We start from the raw sequence: 17,787 nt of genomic DNA on the forward strand, positions 1-17,787 counted from the left end.
AATCTGGGGGTTAATGTGTGAATTAACAGGCACTTGTATGGTACTGGTTAATCTGTGCTCCCGGATTCTGTAAAGGGAGTGCCTTGCAATCTAATTAACAAGCTAACTAACATCAATAATTGGATGCTAACAATTATTGACATTGGTACCGATTAAACACTGCATGCTATTCTGTAAGCCTGCGGCACTTAAATCCCATAGTACACATGGGAGGGGTAAGAGCAGGTCAGGGATGTTCTCAAATGATGCACACACAATGTTAAAGAATTCTGGGAATCCGCCAAGATTTACACCAGGTTTCAGCTGCCATAAGTCCTTATGCCCAAAGTTGGGCCTGGGAATCCCTGGTAGGTGCTCATCCTGCAGGTCCCTTTACAGAACAGCGCTAGAGCGCTGATCCATCCCCCCACCCCACCCCTGGGGCCATTTCTGGAATCTGGCCCTGAGTGCTTAGTGCATCTTAGTGAAAGTATCCAATTAATTGACATTTACATAAGTACATAAGTATTGCCACACTGGGACAGATCAAAGGTCTGTCAAGCCCAGTATCCTGTTTCCAACACCAGGTCACAAATACCTGGCAAGATCCCAGAAAAGCTCAATACATTTTATGCAGCTTATCTCAGAAATAAGCAGTGGATTTTTCCCAAGTCAATTTAATAATGGTCTATGGACTTTTCCTTTAGGAAGCCGCCCAGACCCTTTAAACCCTGCTAAGCTAACCGCCTTTACCACATTCTCTGGCAACGAATTCCAGAGTTTAATTACACGTTGAGTGAAGAAACTTTTTCTACGATTCCTATTAAATTTACTACTTTGTAGCTTCATCGCATGCTCCCTAGTCCTAGTATTTTTGTAAAGAAGAAAAAACGATTCACATCTACCGGTTCCACTCCACTCATTATTTTATAGACCTCTATCATATCTCCCCTCAGCCGTCTCTTCTCCATTTCAGACTTCCAATCCAGTTCAGTATTATTACTTGTTTGTTTTTAAAATCTGAAACAACAATATTCAGGTAGTAGTGTTTCAAGTAGCATATGCACTCTAGTTTAAATCGGGCTGTAGTTTTTCAGTTGGACTTTTTTTTTTAATGCTCAGTCTGCAGGCCCTTTAACTCTGGGAGCCTTCTTTGAAACGTTGGAAGTGAGAAATTTGGAAACATGGACAGGATGATCTGAAACCCGGCCCCCCTCCCCCCTTGTATAAACAAGGCTGACTTTAGTGAGAAAACAAAACTAGTGGGAAAGGCTGAAACCAGGGCTGACACCAACACCATTAAGCTGCAGAGAGAGAGGAAAAAATTCCATTTCTGTGCAACTGTTATTGTTGACTTTACCATACACATCCTAATATGGTTACCTCCCAGTGCAAAGAACCCGAGCCAGGGGCTGGGAGGCCCCCTCAGGGAGACGCTCCTAAACTGCTTCTCAGACAATAAGAAACAAGCGGCACAACTCCACAAAAGGCTGTGTCGGAAAATAAGTGTCAAATAAATCCGAAAGCCCTCTTGCATCTGACACACAGCTCCCTATATGTAAACCTGCTTTATGCCAGGCAGCCCAGACAAAGCTGCATCTGTTTGGGAAATGGAAGCCACAGTTATTTCTTGATGCACATGTGTGTGTGGGTTTTGTGTCTGTGTGCACCCTCCCTGCAATTAATGTTGGAGAGCTGTGGATTAATTCCTTTTAAACCCCCATCTTGTGCCTACGGCTTTCATGAGTTATGTTTGCCGCGGAGCCCTGTACTAGGAGTATTAAGGTAAGAATGTTGATTTTAGCCCGGGACCTTTGTCACTTCAAACTAAATGCTCACCACTGATCTAGACATTGCAAAGAAATAGTGCTTAAGTCTTTTTTTTTTTTTTTTTTTTGGTACCGTCCCTGCCTTTACCCGAAGCCAGATGTGCGCGGTGCCTTGCGAGAATGCCTGGAGTGTAGTTACAGATGTTGATCGAACAGAGGTGTCTTCACTCCTAGTGAAAACGGGGCTCTAACTCCGTTCAACTCCGTTCTCAGCAGCTACTTCGGTTCCCTACCCCCCCCCCCCTTCTTTCTTGTTTTATTCTTGTGGGTTTGCTTTCAGCCTTTCTTAGTTGATCACCCCCCCCCCCCCCCCCCCCCCCCCAAATCCTCATGGTCTCCAAGCTTGCAGTTATTATCTGCCACACCAGAACAAAGGTAGGTTGTTAAAAACCGTGTGCTCCGGGGGAGGGACAAGTTATTTTTGGAGGGTTGTCTTCCTAGTGCATGACTGGTTGACCTAAATGGAGAAGGGGGAAAAAATGCTCACCCATGGAGTGTCGGAACGAGGGAAGCTTTGGCGATGAAACAGCCTTGACGTCCTGCACTTTCTCTTTTATTCAACTTAAAGCAGCAGCAGCAGCCGCCTCTTTGCTTCACGTCTGCTTTCAGCTGTTAGGTGCTGGCACTGTGTCTGGCTAAGAAAAGCGTTTGTTAACGCGTTTTCGGTTTGGGTACCTGTTAGTTGTGAGATTAAGTTGTGGTGTCAAAAACTGCTAGTTTCCTAAAACCAACATCCAAATATATGATTTGGTAGTCTGTTGTGCAGTCGTGGAAATTTCTTTTCACCTAAAATAGTAATCTATCTGTTATGTATAGAATATTTATGACTAGGGAGCAGAAGCAATTACTTAGTCAATGCAGACTGGAAACTTTACTGTGTTATGTACCTATTATATATTTACAGTTTATTTTTGACCTGACTGTAAAAGATAGTAGTTTGTGTAAAAGTTATGTGCTAGAAATTTTTGAAGCTGAAAGAAAAACTGTACATACAAACTGAAATATATATGAATACAGATGGTTGTATACTGTGAAGGGGAAAAAACACTTTTTTTTTCATTCAGCTTCTGGAGTTTCACTTCTAGTCTTTCCTTACCTGGATTAGGACCCAGTGAAAGCTGTTTCTTCCCTCCCAAAGTGTCTTTCTAAAATTCTTCCCAGCCATGGTTCTGAATTGTATTTCAATTTGAAAGACCCTGGGAGCGCTGGGATGGTTCAGGATTATTTTTGTCCTTCAACTCCTGTGTTTGTTGCTCAGTTTAAGAATTCCTGAATAAATAACTTCTGATGATAGTAATTATAGGTACACGTGTACATGTGTGTATATGTCATTGTTTAATGCACAAATATTAATAGTGTAGATATAAAATTTAGTTTGCAAATGAGCAGTAATGTTCAGTAGTTGCTAGTTAATTCAAAACAAGTGTCTGATATAAAAAAAATGCAGAAAAATGTATTTACATTTTAGAAACCTTTCTTTCAATTCTTTGCCATTGAAGTTGAGGGTGTTGGGAGTTGATGGTCTGTATTTAGATGTGGAGGTATTTTCAGTTTGCAGGGATTTGTTAGAATCTGGGATGGCGGGTTGCTCATCACGAATCCTCCCTGCACATAATGAGGTTTATCATCGCTTGATGGAGTGAATTTGCCCTAGCTGTACCTTGAAACACAACGCCATTTACATAGTACTTCAGAGTCTAGGCTTTAATGGATTCCTCGAATACAATAAAAAAAAATCTATTTTTCTGTAAAATTTAGAGCTCTGATAGTGTCGGCTTAACAAGACGGTTGGTTTATATGAAGAGCGTTCTGAGAAAAGTACATGCTCTATTTTTGAACAAAATATAGTTTCACTGTCTTGCTTGAGAAGTAAATAGGGAGTGACTTAAAAATATGGGAATCTTTGAGAGGATAGAATGCTGAAATTTTGTAGATGGATTTTGCTTTAGAAGTCATTGTAATATTACAACCTTTTGAACTTAACTCATAGTGTTCCTCCTCTGCCAGCACCTCAAACACTATAGGGTGTCCTATATTAATAACTTCTAGCAACCCCCCCCCCCCTTTTTTTCCCCAATTAGGATTCAGTTTCAGCAGAACCTTTTTTCACTGCATGTTGACAGTATACAGCTGCAGTGATTGACTTAAATTTTTTTTTCTCATCTCTGTTTTCTTAGGCAGAGCCTAGGAGGGAAACAAAAACTCCCTCAACCCAGTTCCACCTTGGAAACTGCTGTATAGCTATGATTAGGTTAAAGTAAGTGGACTTGCAGGCTACCTAATATGTTATCATGTCATCAACTTTGCTGGAAGACCTGGTGCAACTGTGGACTTTAGAAACGGCCCCTTTTCTTCTGTTTTACAGAAGAAAAGGCAACCTAAGGGTTAACACCTAGCAGGCTCCCACTGCTGAAGGCTTTACAATAATGTGTAGGGAATTTATGTAGGGTATAGGATGGAACGGTGTCCTCTAGTTCATACAGAAAAGGGGGGTGAGGATGGGGGCAGAGGGTGAGGGCGTGGTTCATCCTGGTGATGCTGTGGAAAGTTCACAGCAGCTTCACATGCTTCCTTTCATTTCTCTGTACTCTTTGCTTGAAAATTAAAAATGGGCAACTTCCATGGATAGAGCATTTTATTACCCGATTTTAAGCAGCACAGATTAACATTCATGGAGCAGCCCATGTCATTCTTCAAGGTAATTCACCTCCCTTGTAGACCTGTGTCTTCCAAATCTTTTCTCTGTTCTAAAACATATATTTGTTTAGAGAGTTTTCATCGAAGTGTGCATGACAATTACAGCTGTTCATTAACAAAATTGGGTATTTGTTTTAAACTTTAACCAATCACTTTGATATGCTAATTACGGTGTAATTTAATTTGAGCCTTGTAATGATGATGCTGTTATTATGGACATAAATGATGCAGTTAAGCTGAGAGTAATCTCATTTGCATACTGTACATGCCAGTAAATTAAGCCCTTTCCGTCAACTGCTTCAGTTTTAATTTTCCACTTCTTTTCACACCATGCCTGTTCAGCCACTCTTATAAGCCCACTTTATAAAGGTTCTGATGGCCGTTCTAGACAGCATTGGCCCAAAGTGATTCAAGACACAAGTAGCATTTAAAAAGATGGGTACAGAATGAGCAATCCTTTTTACTACATCAGACCCCAAAAAGGATCCAGTATACTCTCTTAATTCTAGGGAGGTTAGAAGAAGCTACCTCCACCTTTCTAGACAATATGCCTACTGGAGCACAAAATTGGGCCCTTTTTTATTTTATTTTTTTTTACCAGGAGGGGTGGTGGATGTGTGTAAATATTCCCTTATGTGGTACAGCAAAGCAACAGTTAGATGTCAGTCTAATAAAAGGTTATCATATATAGTTTGCGTTTTCTAAACTTATCCATAACCTATATGCTTGCGCATCTAGCAGTTGACCTTAAAAGCGTACTGGGTAGGTGAAAGATAAATAGGTTCCTAATTTATGCGTTATCATTTAATACTAAGCACGGTTACTTTTTCAGTCTTCTTCAGGGGTTATAAAATATAAATAGGAACATTTTTGAGCAGCGCGTTTGATAATGTCTTTCTTAAATTAGCCCTTGCATGTTCCTCCTGCTTCTAAGGCGATTAAGTGGTCAAATGGTAAATGTATCGTTAAACTAGTCATTAATATATAGAAAATGACACCACAAATGATACCAACTGTTTTACTCTCTGTACTATGTGGTAGATCTCAGCTGAGAGGAGTTCCATATTTACAGGGAAATCAATATGGTTGCGTGTTAAAAAAAAAAAAAATATATATATAAAAGTGACACTTGTCATTCAGGTTTCAGATAGAGAAAACCATTTGTTTGTTGCTGACCAGTGTTAAATAAGCTGTATTATTATACTTGGAGGCTCCATGGTTATAAAAAAGATAGAGGAACTATCCCAGTTCTTATGTTCCTCTGTATTGTACAAGAGACTCTCTAAGGGGTTTTTATTTATTTATTTTGGTTTTTTTGTTTGAAAACAAACCACTGACATGAGACTGGCATCCTTTTATTTCCATACAGCAGTCAAAAGATCCAACCCCATATCGCAAGCAGGCTGTCTCACCAGTTATTAATAGTATACAAGTTGAAAACAATGTGCATCCAGGTGCTGCAGTGTCTAAACATAATGATACTTGAGCTTAGTAATCTGTATTTTTAAGCAGATGTCTTCATCTGTACTTATCGTCTGGATGCGTGGAAATTGATTTATACCCCTCTGCAGAAGAGCAGGCTATGTGAAAGCACATTGTTACTGTGAAGAAAAAGGTTTGTTTTCTTGGGTGTTTTTGTTTTGTTTTGTTTTTTCTCCTTTCGCTGTCAACTCGACCAATGTCTTGTTCCCCAAAACAGTTGCCGATCGAAAACTGGCTTGGACAACTAGCATAAGCCTTCGATTTGTGGATTGGTGGGGGGGGGGGGGGGGGGGTGGAGTGGATTCAAACTAATCTTAAGAGTTATATTTTGAGAAGCTGCCTATTTTGGCAGGGCCCAATATAAGGTCAAACTTGCAGGAAGCAGAGTTTAAAATGATTTCAATGACTCAGATAAATTAGCAGAAAGGGAAAGCTGTATATTTTGCCCCCCCCCCCTTTTTTAAACAGCATTTTGGCATTCTAGGAGCCATATTGATCCTGGATTTTTTTGCAGGTCATTGTATCTTTTATTTATGTGAATCTGAATAAAAATAACAAATGCTTTCTTTTGGGGTCAACACCATAGCAGTGGCTAGTGTGGGAGCTTTCACTCATATTAGAACTAGATAACTAAGGACAAACACAGGACCAGAAGTTTTGTCTATAATAAATTAATTTACTAACAGGAAAACTGCCAGCATGTTGCATTTAGACAAATCAGTTGCATGTCAAAGTAAAGAAAATCCTAAATACCAATGTTCTTTTCATTTCTGATGGTACACTTTTGCTTAAAGGTCCTCTAAGCTGCTTCTGCTTAAATCCTGGCCTCATTATGAATTGATGTCAACCACCATATCACCATAATAGCATGAATATTGTACAGGGAATTTTTTTCCCCTAGTACATTCAACCAAAATTGAAAAAATTAATAAAAGGTAAACACGTTGCATGTCAGGATATGTTACACGGAAGGTACAAAATATGTTGGTCAAAGGTTGGCTCTGACAGTGCACTGCCATACAGAGAATAGGGTTCATTTCCCAGTCTTGGCATCTGGTTCTTCGGCTGGCCAGGGTTAGAGATGCTACAGAGGCAGAGAGGAAGTGCTCAAAGTCTGGAAGGGGAGAAGGGTAGTGGGAGAGTTGGGGAGTCTCAGCCATTGAGGAACAGTGACACCTAGTGGCCAGTCTCAGATTCCAGAATGCTATATTCTGTATATTGGGAAGTAAGTATAAACGGGGGGGGGGGGGGGGGGGGGGGGGGGGTAAATCCCAGGCCACTGTTAAAGTTCCTGGATCTGTAGCCCAAGAGGGCAAAAGAAAATTGTTAAGAAAAAAAATGGTAGGACAGAAGAGGGAAGGAGAAATAGAATCAGATGACGTGAGTCAGAGTGCGTAATTTGAGGAATGTAGCTGAAATGTTTTAAAAGACATATATATATATGAGATATTGTAGATGTGTGCCCACAGTGAAGGGGATATACTGATGATATATGCATATATTTATAGCAGTGTACTGTTACCATAGAGGCACAGTGTCTAATTGCTATTGCAATTTTTCATTTTTTTTTTTTACATAAAATATATTCATTTTTCTATACTGCTTCTCAGAAAAAAATAACTGCTCGGAGCTCTGAACAACCAGTCTAAATATAGTAGAAATAACATTTGAAAACCCATAGGTAGGGTGATTCCTAAAGCTGTTTCCAAGGATAAAGCTGGTCTTTATGCACAAAAATAGCCTGTTACAAAAGCGAATGTCCTCTGTGCAGATAAATGTATATTGCACAGCTTGCAGATTCCCTACTTCACTTGGTTTTTGAGAACATTCCTGAGGGGATTTCACTTGTGTGCATACTTTTGCAAATTTAAGCATATGCACATAGGAATAGCCCCCACACTCTGGAATTTACTCCCAGAGGGGCTACATATAACTTTGAGACTACCTTTACTTCAGGAAACTGGTGAAAGCCTGGCTTTTCTCCCAAGCCTTTAATACGTAGTAGGGTGGCTGAATATAGACTCATTCTGCACCTGGACTAGCTTGCTACACACACTGTAACTTAGATCAGTTCCTTATCTCTTGCTTAACTATACAAGGAACTTGCCTTGATTTTAGCTAACCATCAAATTATCTTTGTACACACATCTTGTTCCCATCATATATCTGCTTTTGGTCCCTCAGCTGTATAGTAAGCTGAATTGTAGAACAAGCAGCATAGAGAGGGTCTGAAGTACAGAGCAGAATCCAAACAGCAAAAAAGCACCACCCAGAGCCTTCAAAATCGGGCCACAGTTTCTTTAATCATAAAACTTGAACATCGGTTCTTCCCTTCATAACCCGACACAGGCTGTGTTTTGGCGCGAAGTGCCTGCATCAGGGGTCAAAAAAATTGTGGCATCTAACGAGCAGCAGAACTTACTCCTTTGACATTTTGCACTCGAGCAAGAGGGATCGTCCTTGCTCCAATTTTACCGAACGACCAAGTACATTTCATTGGCATCTAACGGGCCAATGCACCTTCAAAGGAGTAAGTTCTGTTGCTCTTTAGATGTCACAACTTTTTTGAACTCTGATGCATGGCTTTGCGCCGAATCACGGCCCGTGTCAGGTCATGAAGAGAAGAATTGATGATCAAGTTTTATGATTAAAGAAACTGTGTGTCAATTTTGAAGGCTCGTGGTGCTTTTTTGCAAGCTGTATTATAGAAAATCTTTAGCATCATATCTATGTTAGTTGAATGTTCTAATGCTTATTAGGTGTATCATTAGTATTATGCTGACATTGTATTGTATCTCTGGTATTTGAATTCCGGTGCTGTTAAATGTGTACATTTTTTATCCTGTTTCATGGTAGTCCTATTAGGTTTCAGTTTACTGTTTTCGTTTACCTCATTTATTGTATTTGTTTATTCTTGGTTATTTTACTATCGTTATTCTGTTATCAAAATTGTAAGTTTTATATTAAACTGTACCTGCTGTACACAGTCTTGGGTGAATCTCTTCATAAAGGCAGTTAATCCCTATAAATAAATAAAATAAATATTTAATCCATAATATATTTGTGGGTCTCAAATAAGTGCATAGTTCTTGCTGGGATAATTTTCAAAGGCAAAGGAAGGAATTTTTTTGTTCATTTAGTTCTTGCATTTCCAGTAGTAGCTCAAGGTAAATTACATTCCAACCTTGTAGTTAAGGCAATGGAGGAATAACCCTCGGATTCTAGATATGGCACCCAAATATCCGTGCCCAAATTTGAGCACACTGCTGAGATGTGCACACATTAATTGGTTAATGAACTTTTAATAACATAATTGGCAGCCAGCAACCAATCATTGATGTTATTTGGCACTCATTAAAATTTGCGTGCTCATCTGGCTTTGCGCTATTCTACAAGGCAAGGAGGTGTGGCCATATTCGTATCAGGGGCATTCCAAAAAGTTGCTCGTGTAGTTATAGGATATTGCCTCAGCGGGGCCTAACTTGAGTGCCAGCGTTTACTCTAGGTTTCAGCAGGTGTAAGTCTGTCGCCTAAATTTTAGTTGTAGCAATTGCCGCGAAGCGTGATTCTATAAATGGCATTTTTTGGCACCCATTTCTGAGCACCATGTACTGAATCTACTCCTAAATGACTTGCTCAAGATAACAAAGAGCAGCAGTGGGATTTGAACCCCGGTTTCCAGCCCACTGCTTTAACCTTTAGGTTACTCTTCCACACAAAGGCTGATACTTGGATACCATCTTTCAATCAGAGAAAAGTGTGTGTGTGCTTTTTACCAATTTGTGCACTATTCCCCGAAAGCACAAATGTAAAATACACTTATTTGCCTTAGGGTAGAAGCACAATATATACTTATAAGGAATTGCTACATGCAATGTGGAACATTCTGGTACACAGATGCTTGCTTCGTGGTGCCCGAACGGCTTGGATATGGATCCTGCTCTCAGGGTTACGGCAGGTGGTTTGCTGCCCTCACTTGGAAGAACTTTATTTATTTATGGCATCTGTATCCCGCATTATCTTGAACAAGCTCGGGTTCAGTGTGGCTTAAATTCAAGAAAAACATAAAAAATATGATAGATAATTATAACATTTAACATATTAAGAATAATTGTGTGTTTGTCATGAAGCTAGGCTAGAGTATTGGTTATGTTGAAACATATAACAGAGACGGCAGCGTTAGTTTATTAACGTAATACAGAGAGCACAGAAACACATCCCATTTGAGCCACTGGCTGGTTCTTTTGCTGCTCGTGGCCACACAGCATCCTGTTAACCTACTACTACAAAGGAAGTTCTACTTTTCCAGCGGCTTGGTCTGACTAGGGCTGCCATTTGCTCTTGGCGGTGGTCTCTGATCCACTTAAACGAACATAGATGTCGGGTCTTATTTCATAAAAGACTTTTGGTCTACATTCCGAGGGAAAAAAGGCTTCTGAGAACACCTCAGGGCTCCTTTTCAAAGCACATAGCACTACAAAGTTCCATAGGTTACTGTGGAACTTTGTAAGTCGAAGTGCTTTGAAAATGCACCTCCTTGTCTACTTTGGGGGGGGGGGGGGGGGTGGAGAGACAGGTTTTCTTGCTTGTTTTTTTTTTAATGCATGAACAAGCGGTTTTATTAGTCACGGAATAGCAAAAGCACTATATTGAAAACTTGAACCTGCAAAACTGTGGCATAAGAGCAGTCATTTCTTCTTCCTTATATACTGTACAGAAGAAACTAGGTGGTGGCCTGGGGTTGACAGGAAAGGTGTTATTAATCAGGGGACTCTGAGGATGCAATTAGCCTCAAGTGTAAAAGCTTGAGGAGTTTGTGTGTCATCCTCAATTGGAGGGAACAATACCGACAGTAACGGCTGAAATCTTCCCTTACTGCATGCAATATCATATAACAGGGTTGGAGTCAAGCTTAGAAGACCCAGACTTTATTAAGATAATCAGAAATTTGGATATTGAAGCCAGTATCTGTGATGCTGCAGCACAAGCTGCTTTCATAAACGGAAGAAAAAAAAAAGGATAATTGACAAACCATAAAATCTGCAAATGTAGGAGATGAGGTTGAATTTTCCCATCTTGATGCAGTGCTGTTCAGTACAGTTGAGACAGTGATGGCTCTGGCCGCTATATTTACAGTCCTGACAATACACAGTACGAGGTGAAGCAAAGATTTTATGAAATTTTCATGCCTCAGGGAATTTTTGTCTTTTTTTTCCCCCTGTTTCTCTGAGCTAGTTTATGTACTTTTGTAAGCAGACCTTGAACAGGTGAATAATGCTGGTAAAGAGCAGGTTGATTCCAGCGTTCAAGGTTAGACTGTTTCTTAGAGTAAAAAGTTCTCGTTCTGGAACATCCTAAGAGCGATGCCACTAATTGGAACTAAAGGTAAGATCATTGCCTTGTACACAGATCAACCTCTTCAGAATGCAAATAAATAAATAAATAAATAACAGTTGTTGCACTGTTGAAAACAAAAATCTTGTATCAGTACAGGACTTGCGACGCACTTTTTAGCTCTTCCAAATAAAGGCAGACTTTGCCCATTTCTACATATAGCCGTGCTTATTAGACCGATAACTTTTATGATATGAAACATCAAAAAAAAAATTGAACACTAAAAACCATTTTACAGGAATATCTTCTTAAATCACATTTTTAACATCTCTTTGTGAATCCACATATCAAACTTGTTTATGGATATGTGCCGCAGCATTGCCCTTCAACCAGGGAAAGCTTTTTTTTTTTCCCATTTTGTATCATAAAGAATATTATTTTTCTGCCAGCCAATTTTCTCTCTTAGTCACTAATTGGGCACATAAATCTCGGGTGTTGAGAATGAGGAATGTTTCAGTGTCATAGACTGTAATCTTCAGCCTTATTTACCAATTCATTAAGATTCATTGATGCAGGATGGGTGAGAGGAAATGACAACATAAATCAGACCTGCAACATAATGACCCTAATCAGCTGGGGATTGCTGGAAATGTCATGATGAACTATGTCCTTGTATTAGTGCCACTGTACATTGTCACTTGTGCTGGTTTATGAGTGGGACGCATCCCCCTGACACCGACTGTATTTAACGAAAAAGAGTTGTTAAAAACCTGATTCCATTAAAGCTATGAGATCCATACAAGGTCCTGCTGTATTTACCCTCGTGACCTTTTGCGTTCTTTGTAACTGCTTAATGGAGCTGTAGTTTAATGCACGTTTAGAGTATACCTGAGTTAAAAAAAAAGGGGGGGGGGGAATCTCACCAGAAATAGCAGCTTGATTTATAGCTTGTCTTGTCCTTATTTAACCCAATAATTTCAGTGATCATGGTGAAGTCAAGAGCAAGTTGTCCATGCAAACTGCAAATCTCCCTAGACCTACTCTATTCTGTTTGTATAGAAGGCAGATAGTGGCATTTCTATTACAAGCACCACCACCCCCCAAGTCTTTTGTTAAAGTGATAGTGAAAAATCAAGTCTTGTTAATTGGGGGGGGGGGGGGGGAGGAAGTAATGGAATAGCAGGCGATCCTTTAAATCACAATTTCTGTGAAATATATATAAAGAAAAGTATTGATTCATTAAACCATTTCTCAGCTGCAAAAATGCTGTCCTCAATTTTAAATCGATTATTCATTTGGTCATTGCTAATCAAACACTCATTACAGACTGGTATTTCATCAGAGTGAGAAAACATTATTTTTTAACCGGGACGGTCATATGTTGGTTTTGTTGGTACTTTTTGATCAGAAGATGGTAAACACTTCAAGACACAAAGATAAAAATGTCTTTGGAGCTGGGTGTATAGCATTTGGTTCTGTTCCTCCACCCCCCCCCCCCCCCCCCTCTTTTGCACAGAATGTGATGTTAACCATTCATTTTTATCTTAAAAAAAAAAAAACATCTTTAATCTGTGGTGCAAGGCTCAGGAAGGCCTGTAACAGAACAAGACATGTTTACTTAATCTTGACAGCGTTGGGTGTAATCTTGCTCTCCTTGTGGCAATTTAGACTATAAGATTTATAGCTTTTTAATCAGGCATCCAGAAGACGCAGAAATCGTTATCAGTGGACTTCCTTTCACGAGACTTGCTGAGAACTCAATAAACAATTAGATCATTTCCAGCACAAACTGAACCCCCATAATAATTTTTACTTAACCTCAAAGCGGTCCCTGTTTTTCTGCAGGAACTTACAATTCATAAAGTTAGCCATCTCTTAAACTTGAAGGAGTAAAAATGAAATGGTCTGTGCAATATTGAAAGACGTGCGGTGTCTTAGCTTGAATAATATTTTTTTGTAGCTCTATTGAATTTGTAAATAGGAAGGCAGTAGAAAAGAACTGCAGCAGTGTGATTTAGCTAGCCCAGTGAACGCCACATCACTAGTTAGCTCAAGAGATAAGCTGATAGGTTAGTAAAACCATATTCTTGATCTTCCAAAATACCAGCTCCACAGCACGCTCAGTCTCAGAAAAACTGATCCTCCTGTAAAGGATACCGACTGAATCATACTCTGTGTAGTACCATCCTACACTTAGGGGCCTGCGCCAGTATGGGTGTTTGAAATTGGCGTGTGTTGGGCCATTTTTTTACCACAGTGGTTAAAAAGGGCTTTTTAAAATGGTGCAGTAAATGGCTGTGTGCTAAAATGAAAAGTAGTTGCCTTACTGCCATCTATTTACTTGGCGGTAAGGGCTCATGCGCTACTCGTGCGGTAGTCAGGCAGCGCGTGGCAATACGGCCATGCTACAGATTACTGCCAGGAACGTCCCCACGGTACGAAATATAGAAAATTATTTTCTACCGTGGGAAACAGCACGTGCCAACTTCGGAATTACTGGGCGCCTGTGCTATCCTTGCGGTACATAAGCACGTACATGTTGCTATACTGGGATAGACCAAAGGCCCATCAAGCCCAGCATCCTGTTTCCAACAGTGGCCAATAGTAACAACATTCCATGTAGAACCCCAACGAGTAGCAAGATTCTAGAATTCTAAAGAATAACAAGATTCCATGCAGAATATCAAAGTGTAGCAACATTCCATGTGGAACCCCAAAGAGTAGCAACATTCCATTCAGAATCCCAAGCACATAAGTACATAAGTGTTGCCACACTGGGACAGACCAAAGGTCCATCAAGCCCAGCATCCTGTTCCCAACAGTGGCCAATCCAGGTCACAAATACCTGGCAAGGTCCCCAAAAAATACAAAACATTTTATACTGCTTATCCCAGAAATAGTGGATTTTCCCCAAGACCATTTAATAATGGCCTATGGACTTTTCCTTTAAGAAGCCGTCCAGACCTTTTTAATGTGCCTTTACCACATTCTCTGGTAACAAATTTGAGTTTAATTACACATTGAGTGAAGAAAGAGATTTTCTTTGATTTGTTCTAAATTTACTGCATTGTAGCTTCATCACATGCCCCTAGTCCTAGTATTTTTGGAAAGCGTAAACAGACGCTTCACATCTACCCTTTCAACTCCACTCATTATTTTATAGACCTCTATCATATCTCCCCTCAGCCGCCTTTTCTCTAAGCTGAAGAGCCCTACCGCGTTAGCCTTTCCTCATAGGGAAGTCATCCCATCCCGAGTCTGGCACCTGTTGATACCCCTGAGGAAGGCATTTAGCCGAAACACGGACCATGTAGGGTCCCAATAAACTTTGTTCTGGTGCTCTTACCACTGTGCTTTGGGTTGGTCATTTCGACTTGGTTCACTTCCACCCCTGTATGCTATTCTTTGCTTTGCTTGTCTTTCTGTGGAAGATGTGGACCCCCCCCCCCCCCCCCTTGTACAAAATTGCTGTAGATGCCAGTAAAATACAGTTGATGAGGAGATACTGGATAGATATAACAGTGTTCGTGCCTTGAGATTGAAGAGACTGCAGTGCTTGCATTGCGCTATATGGTTTCTCCTGTCGCCCAGAGATGCAACATAAAAAATAAAATGCAAGAGGAGATGGTGGGGCATTACTTGGTCATGGAAATCTCCAGACTGAGTTCTAAACTGGGGACACCAGTAAATGCATGCATGAAACAGACTTCATCAACCTTGACAGATAAAGTTTGGAAACGTTACTGGAAGAAAAATAGAACTTGGCACCTCTTTGGCTATGGATTGAACAGCAGTTGGATACTGGACAGCCACTTCACATTATTTTACCAAAAATCCCTATTTAAGTATTTCTAAAGTGATGTTCCGATTTAACTCAGTCCACCCAAAGCAGTGTATGAAGTAAAGTTTCCATTCCATAATAGTAGCCTAGTGGTTAGAGCACCAGTCTTGACATCCAGAGGTGGCCTGTTCAAATCCCACTTCTGCTCCTTGTGATCTTGAGCAAGTCACTTAACCCCTCCATTGCCTCAGGTACAAAATTAGATTGTGAGCCCTCCTGGGACAGAGAAATATCTAGAGTACCTGAATGTAACTCACCTTGAGCTACTACTGAAAAAGGTGTGCAAAATCCAAATAAATAAATAAATAATAATCTACTATAATAAAACTCACCCTCAAACGTTCTGAAGACAACATTCTGAAGTCACGCAGTCACTCCCTGAAGGGTTCGTCAGTTCATGGTGGTGAAGCCACAACACTGACCATGTCTCTCTGCCCCGCCCTCGCATGACAGACCAATCAGAAAAAACACCCTCAACGTTCTGAAACACAAAGGACCATCACAAACCCGTTTCCAGGCAACGCTAGGCGACGTAAGACGGACCTATCAGAGGAAACTACGTGGCAATAAGGGAGGAGCATTCACCAGCAGAACGGCTCATTATCTGTGCAGCACGGAGAGCACAGAACCACCACTGGAATGAGAGAAGAATATTTCTGCTGTGGGTATGTGCAAAAATAGACCGGGGGGGGGGGGGGGGGGGGGGGGGAGAAAATGTTAAATGCCTAATGCCGGTACTGAAGAGTGCTGGAGGACCTATAGCACAGACTATATTTGGGATTGCTTGACGTGGAGTCGGTTGAGCCAGAGAACAGCGTGCCCCTCACCATCTGGGACGTGGGCGAACAGGAGAAGCTGCGGCCCAGCTGGAAGGATTACCCACGACCCAGCCAGCAGCAAACAGCAACCAAGGAAGGGGGAGGAGTAGGGAAACACGCGGAGCGTGTTTCCCTACTCCTTCCCTGCCTAGGAATCGCTGGAGACTGGCTGCCAAACTAACGAAACAACCGCATACCGACGTACCACCTCCATCATTCGAAAGGCATCCACTCTTACTTCAACAGAAATGCAAACTAATAATAAAAAACAAACAAAGACTACCCGGTTTCTCACATGGCTGCAGGTAACTCCCCACCCCCTTCCTCTTCCCCTTTTGCTGAAGCGGCCAAGGACGTGCCCAACCATCCCCAGCCTCAGGCAAGCCGTCTCCCACCTCGGGGATTCCCCGAGCACCCGGAAAAAGACGGCGCTGCTTCCCGCAGTGCATAAATGTTCCAGCATTCCCCGGCAGCTGGCCTGAAATGGACCAAACATACCGGATCACCGCCCGACGGCTTGAGACCGTGCTCCTCTCTCTTCCGCCAACTTAAAACAACCATCCCCGTCCTCAGGCCAGCCGTCTCCCACCTCCAGGATGCCCAGAACCCCAGCCCAACGGAAAAAGACGGCGCTGCTTCCCACAGCACATTTCTCTTCCAGCGTTCCCCTACAGCAGCCCTGAAATGGACAAAAAAAACTAACAGACCAAGAATGTGCTCCTCTACCTTCCACCCATCTAAAACAACCCTGCTGCCTCAGCACAACACAAAAAAAAAAACCCGGAAAAAACAATCCACCACTCAGCAAAGGCTGACCCCCCTACAACCACATTCACATTTCACCAACAGAAAGACCCCCCTCCACAAACCTCCTTGACAGACAAAACCACACACACACAATACAACAGAAACACACTCTCAAAGCCACACACCAATCCATCCCACTTTGCCAGCACAGCACAGCACATCCCCCAACACCCCACCCAAAAAACAAACAAAAAAAAAGACACACATCAACAACCTGCACACACACCCCACCCTCACACACTCACACACAAAATAACTCTGTGACATACACAAAAAAACCCCACATGCTAGTACCTGTTTCATTGGTTTTGGAAACGGCCTTTTTTACTAGTATTAAATAACCAACAAAAGGTCAAGGCATGCCAAGCATGCGTTATCCCTTAGATAAGCGCACAACTATGGAATGGACTCCCAAAAACGGTGAAAACAATCCATGCTCACCTAAACTTCAGGAAATCACTAAAAACCCACCTCTTCAAAAAGGCCTATCCCACCGATCCAACTTAAATCCTCACACCCAGGAACGCAGCATATCCAGTGATCTCACTGGACAATGACAATCCTTATTCCCTTCGACCCTCAGGATGCTTGACTCATACATACCTCACTGACCACAATACAACCTTGTGTTTGTTATCAACCGAATTGGCAAACGCCTTTACGGTACTATGTAAGCCACATTGAGCCTGCAAAGAGGTGGGAAAATGTGGGGTACAAATGTAATAAATAAATATAGGTCTCCTCTACAAATTAGCTGACTCATTGCTCCACCGTCACACTCATTATCTGACAAAAAGAAAAGACACATGTTTTTCTTCCCCCTCCCTCAATTTGCACATCTTGACCCCATCCGCAAATCACAATCCCCTTATCTCAACCCCCCCCCCCAGGGGGAGGTGTTATGTTCAGATTTTAATGCTTCTCACATCAAGGCAGAGACTTTGCAGTCACAGCATTCCCGTCATACCTCCTGTTCCCCTAGAACCCCACTTCATCCCAT

General features: G+C 41.4%; 1 protein-coding gene across 12 annotated transcripts in view; it reads left to right on the plus strand.

Annotated features, from left to right (window-relative positions):
* FOXP1 (forkhead box P1) overlaps positions 1–17,787 on the plus strand; it is an 801,754-nt gene that overhangs the window by 384,236 nt on the left and 399,731 nt on the right. The window contains exon 1 of one of the 12 annotated variants that reach the window (XM_030208066.1): positions 1,650–1,764. The exons of 9 other annotated variants lie outside the window; for them this stretch is intronic. The gene's annotated coding sequence lies outside the window, so the exon portion shown is untranslated. Of the gene's footprint in view, positions 1–1,649; positions 1,765–1,943; positions 2,184–4,041; positions 4,066–17,787 lie in introns of those variants that run through there. 2 more of the 12 variants (XM_030208065.1, XM_030208068.1) reach the window with 2 other exon arrangements.

This window comes from Microcaecilia unicolor, chromosome 6 (assembly GCF_901765095.1).
Source record: "Microcaecilia unicolor chromosome 6, aMicUni1.1, whole genome shotgun sequence".
Taxonomy (NCBI): Eukaryota; Metazoa; Chordata; class Amphibia; order Gymnophiona; family Siphonopidae; genus Microcaecilia; species Microcaecilia unicolor.